The sequence below is a fragment of the Echinops telfairi genome, unplaced genomic scaffold (genome assembly GCF_000313985.2).
Source record: "Echinops telfairi isolate 266 unplaced genomic scaffold, ASM31398v2 ScPeMD7_7469;HRSCAF=8507_0, whole genome shotgun sequence".
Lineage (NCBI taxonomy): Eukaryota > Metazoa > Chordata > Mammalia > Afrosoricida > Tenrecidae > Echinops > Echinops telfairi.
The window spans coordinates 82,797,427-82,802,646 of NW_022111372.1; the positions used below are offsets into that span (position 1 = coordinate 82,797,427).

Genomic DNA, 5,220 nt, shown 5'->3' on the forward strand with positions numbered 1-5,220 from the left:
TTCAGGGAAACCAACAAGTTATTCGGGGTCAGAGAGAGAGAGAGCAGCGCCGGGGGTCGGAAGAGGCGGCCGAGGGAACGAGGGAAACAAAGGCCCGCACCCGCGGGATCTGCGAGGGCCCTGGCCTGGGCCCAGGGGAGCCTCCAGGCTCTGCCACCAGCAGGCTGTGACGGCCCTCCAGGGCCGCCCCAGGCAGCTCCTGGCCAACCGGGTGCCTGCCGGAGTGACCCTTCCTGGGCAGGCCTCTCCCCCTCCATCCTTGCCCGACTCTGGCGCACGCAACCCAACTTATTTCCCCCAACTTATTTCCCTTATGGTGATTATCTGGATCTTTTCCTGGTTTCGTTGTTGATGAGAATGTCATCGTCCCCCAACAATTTGTTCCCAGCTGAACCCCCAGCACCTGGTACCGTGGAGACAGATGAAGCAGGGATTGACCTTGGGCAGGCAGGTCTCTTCTCCAGCTGAGCCTCCTTCCTCTTTCCTGGTTCTACATCTGCAGCCTCAAGGACCCTGCCAGTTAGGTGAGGTTTCCGGGGTTGTCACCATTAAACAGATCAGGACAGCGAGGTCCAGCGAATCCAGGAGGTTTACAGGAGTCTCCTATGTAGCCGGAAGCTGAGAGAGCATGCAGGCCTCACTGCTACCAGTGGGGTTTTGTCCCTCCACCGCCTCTTTTTAAACCATCCCTTAAGAAGTGTGCAGATCAGTAGACTCTGCCCTGCAGATCCTGATTCTGAGGAACAGGAGATGGCTGAGGAACACAGTCAATTGGTGAATTCCTCAGGTCCCTAAAATACTCAAGATGAACTGTAGAAGCAGATCAGAGCAGAGCCAAGGAGGAGGGAGATGCTGAGCTGGCAACGTGAGAGCCTGAAGGACTCCCCTTTTCTACCAAAGTGTGGCTTCCATGCGCTGGGAAGAAGCGCTCATTCAATCACCTCACTCTTGTCTCCAATGAGGAAAGATGCTGAGCCAGTTGAGGTGGATCCCAGGCCTCTAACTACCTCCTATGCCTGTGTGGCACCTTTGACTGAAATACGGCCAGACAGGACTGAACCTAAGGAGGGTGACCAGGAACGCAAACAGCATTTCTCAAAGGCAGATTGTGACTTCCTGGCCACACTCCAGCCACCCCACCAGTTTGGTGAGGGAAGTCATGTTCCTACGGTCAATATTTAAAGATTCTGCAGATGGCCTGGGTCTTGGGCCCGTTAAGCCCCTAGACTAGTGTTGCCCAAAGTGGGCAATACTGCCCCTTGAAGGGCACTGGAGCAATAGGGGGCCTGCAAAAGCAGATGCCTACACTTTATCCTGGATTATAGGTTATAGTACAAACGTTTTTAATTGCCGAGGGATGGGGGTGGGGGTGCACTGAAGTAGTTTTCTTTTTTTTTTTTCTGGGAAGGGGGTGGTGGTAAGCCAAGTAAGTTTGGGAACCCATGTCCTGGACTATTTCCTCACACTACGGCTTTGGCTTCAGAAGGCCACTCCATCCATGAGGCACTGTGAGCTTCCCCGTACTGTGCTCCTAGTAAGGGATGCTGGGCTGAGAGCCATGGGTTTGCACCCTCAGGAAATGCCCAGGCTGTGTGGAGGTGACCTGCATGTCGCCACTGGCTCTAGACCTGCCTGTGCTAAAGGCCAGCTGGGGGCCCTTAGCCCTTGGGGTTCAGAAGGCCACATGTGTCTCCCTGCCTCCATTCCCCTTCTTCCACGAGAAGAAGGGGAACAGGCTGAGGGTGTTTGGGGGGGAAAGAGCCCAAATTCTGGATGGGCTCCAGGTGGGAAGTGGCAGTCTCAGCAGAAGGTAACAGAGAAAGAGTTTAGGGAGGGCCGAGTATGGCAGTTGGGGTGGGTGAGGGAGGCCAGTGTGGAGTGGTCTAGACAAGTGTAGAGGGGGTTAGGGAAGATTTGGGGTGACCTGTGTGATAGGTTTATTGTGCCAACTAGGCTTCCATAGGAACATGTGGGCGGAGTTTAATCAGGTCTCAGCTTGATTGGAGTGCCACCGAGATAAATGGCTTTCTAAGGCCAGCTCCCTCCCCTCTTTCTCCCTGGTGATGGCACCAGTGCACTGCTGGCTGAGCTAGTCCTTCGCCTCAACCCCTGTGCTGGGCTATTGTGGGCCGAGGCAACCCGTGGATCCTGTGGCCTTGCCTTGTGTGCGTGCATGCTTTGCTATAGCTTGAGGTTCCATCGAGACCTGCTTCATGCTTCTTGAGGATCATGGGACTGCTTCGCCACGCATGGTCCACGCTACTGGCCTCTGCTATAGCCTCTGCTATGCCTCAACTTCTCATCTTCCTGCTGTTGCTGCCCCACCCTGTCTGTCTTGCCTGAGGGCAGACTCCCCTGTCTGCTCCCTTGACCTTGCACCGGCAGCCCTTGTGAGTTGACGGACCTTCCGTATATTAACTGTTCCACAAAAGTGAGTGGAACTGAGCCTTCTGTCCTGCTGGGTGGACTAATTAGCTGTTAGATTCCTTCTCGCTATGTAAACCTATCCATATATATATAAAGTCATACGTGTCCTGGTTTTGTTTCTCTAGAGAACTCTGCCTAACACACCTTGTGTGAGCACCTTCACCGGCTGAATTTGATTCAGAGGGATGTGAAGGCTGTCAGCACGTTGTGACAGAGGTAGGGGGAGGAGAGGCGGGACTAGAGGCAAAGAGGCCAGTCAGGCCCTTGTGCCGAAGGTGACATATATCCAGTGGGAACTCCAGGAGGCGGGGTGACTGCCCATCTCTGACTGCTCTTCCCACTCTTTGCCAATCTTCAAAGTTGCTGTTCACTAAGAGGGACCCAGAGCCTTCCAGCTCCCTGCCCCCAAAGGCTTAGCAGGAGGAACCAACCAGGCCTCCCCCAAGGAGCTGGCCCTTGGGTAAAGCTGGGCACCTGCAATGCTCACCACGGAGGGTGGGTTCTGAGGAAGACTGCCACTGGCAGGCCCAACTCCCCCATCCCCTCAGGACCAGTCACCTCTCCCAGAGCTCTGAGGCCTTCTCTGTACTGACCACTCCTCCATCGAGTCTCCCTCCCACTGCCCTCTTGACACTGCTTGGCTGCCCAAGGTCACCTCCAAGGCCAACGCTGAAATCCTCCTCTTCCTGGCAGGCCTGCTTCTCCCCTTCTCCTGTGTGCCCAGTCCACGGGCACCTCCTGCCCTCACCTCCCCGCTGGTTTTGCCTCCGTTTTACAGCCAACTGCATTTCTTCATCTTCTTCACCATGGCCACTCCAGTCTAAGCGGCCAGTGCCTCCATCCTGGCCTCTTAACTGTTCTCTGTCCCGCCAGCTTCACACCCTCTACTGTTATCTCACCTACTTTCTGATTAAACCACTGATCTCAGCACAAACTCCCTGCTTTATTGTCCAGCCTCATCTCTGCCTTGTCCTAAAGGAACACCCCATCCTCCCAGTTTTCCATTTCTCTGTTGAGCATGCATCTATACTGGAAGCCCAAAACCCATTTGTAGGGTCCACACGTGGATTAAACCTCTGGTGGCTCCGCTCTGCCCACGGTCATGAGACAAGAACATTTTGAAGTGGATTACGGCAAATGGGGTTAGGTTAAAATGTAGCATCTTATCAGCTCCCTTTTGGCCCATTTTTTAGTTGTTTCAATTTTGTTTTCTTTAAGGGGGGTGGGGGTGGGGATGGAAAGACGCCTGGCTGAGGCCTCTCCGGGGAATCCCCTCTGGCCGCAGACCAAGGCAGATGCAGTTAGGTTAAAATGTAACATCTTATCATTTGCTCTCCCTTTCCATCCATTTGAAATTGGTTCTGCTTTTTTAATAGTTTCCATTTTTTCAACTGAGGTTTTTCTCTTTTATTTTGTTATTGTTAGTTTTTGGTTTGGGTATGTTTTTCTATATATGAAATCCAGGATAGGTAAAGCTATAAAGAGAGTAACTGGATTAATGGTTTCTGGGGGGTGTAGCAGGGGAAGTAGGGGAAATGAGGAGCTAATAACAATGAATACAGGAAAGCAGAAAATGTTCTGCAATTATGGTGATGATTGTACAACTCTTCTTAACGACTGAATTGTATGATTTATGAGTTACCGGTATATGCCAATAAAACCTTTTTTTTTTTTTTTTTTTGGTTAGTACGCACTTGATGGCCTGGGATTGAATCCTGGCTCTTCTCGATTACCAGCTGTGTGACCTTGGGCCAGTCGTTCAAGCTTCCCTTGCTCAGTTGTCTTAACTCTGAAGTGAAGATGGTGATCTTATCGATTGCATCTGGCTGTCAAGAGAATTCCCATCAAAGCATCCACTGCCATCCACTCTATTCTGACCCATAGCGACCCCTATGGGACAGAATAGAACTGCGCCCTGTGGGTTTCTGAGACTGTTGAACTTCATGGGAGTAGAAAGCAGAGTGGCTGGTGGTTTCAAACTGCTGACCTCATGGTTAGCAGCCCAAGGAGTAGCCACTATGCTGCCAGGGCTCTGGCATGAGAAATACAGGAGTGAAGTATGTAAAGCACTTGGTATGGTACCTATCACATATTGAGCACTATATATGCATGTTAGCTAAGTGATTAATTTTGATCTGTAGGTCTTGGGTTAAACGCTTGTTTTCCTATGGACCCTCAAGGAGAACAGGCCTTCAGGTACACACTCTTTCTATGACCCCTGGCCAGCTCCAGTACCGGAGTCGTGGACACACGCTGCTGCTTCGCCAGCCTCTCCAGTCTCCAGCAGTGTCGTTTAGAGCAGAATGGGCCAGGTGCTCTGGAGAAGCCTGATGTACTCTTATCTCCCATGTTGGCTCCTTTTCTGCTTCTGAAGACCCCCTCTGAGCCTTCAAGGCCCCCCTCCCACACCGCTCTCCCACATCCATAGCACCTGCTCCAGGAAGCCCTCCTGTCCTGCCAGGACTGTGGGCCCCAGTCATGGCCCTAGTGCTTTTCTTGGACTGTAGTGGGATGTGCCAGGGACCATTCAAATGTCATGTCATTTGTATCTTTAAAACAATAAAAGGTGATGCGATGAATGTGTAACTAACTACACGTGAATTCATGTTTGGACTTCGGTGGTGGCAGAAAATAGCCTCTGCTGGTCCACATGACTGATTTGTGGTTTGCAGAACACGGTCACCATAATTACAGCTCTGACCACATGGAGGTGGAACACTGCTCGCTTGCTCACCGGCCTGTCTCTCTCTCTCTCTCTCTCTCTCTCTCTCTCTCTCTCTCTCTCTCTCTCTC

General features: G+C 52.0%; 1 long non-coding RNA gene across 1 annotated transcript; it reads left to right on the top strand.

Annotated features, from left to right (window-relative positions):
• Positions 1–317: 317 nt before the first annotated feature.
• Positions 318–4,349, top strand: LOC123521055. Its single transcript, XR_006679545.1, has 3 exons — positions 318–524; positions 2,553–2,643; positions 4,115–4,349. It is a non-coding gene; the product is annotated as an uncharacterized LOC123521055 (long non-coding RNA).
• The last annotated feature ends 871 nt before the right edge of the window (positions 4,350–5,220 follow it).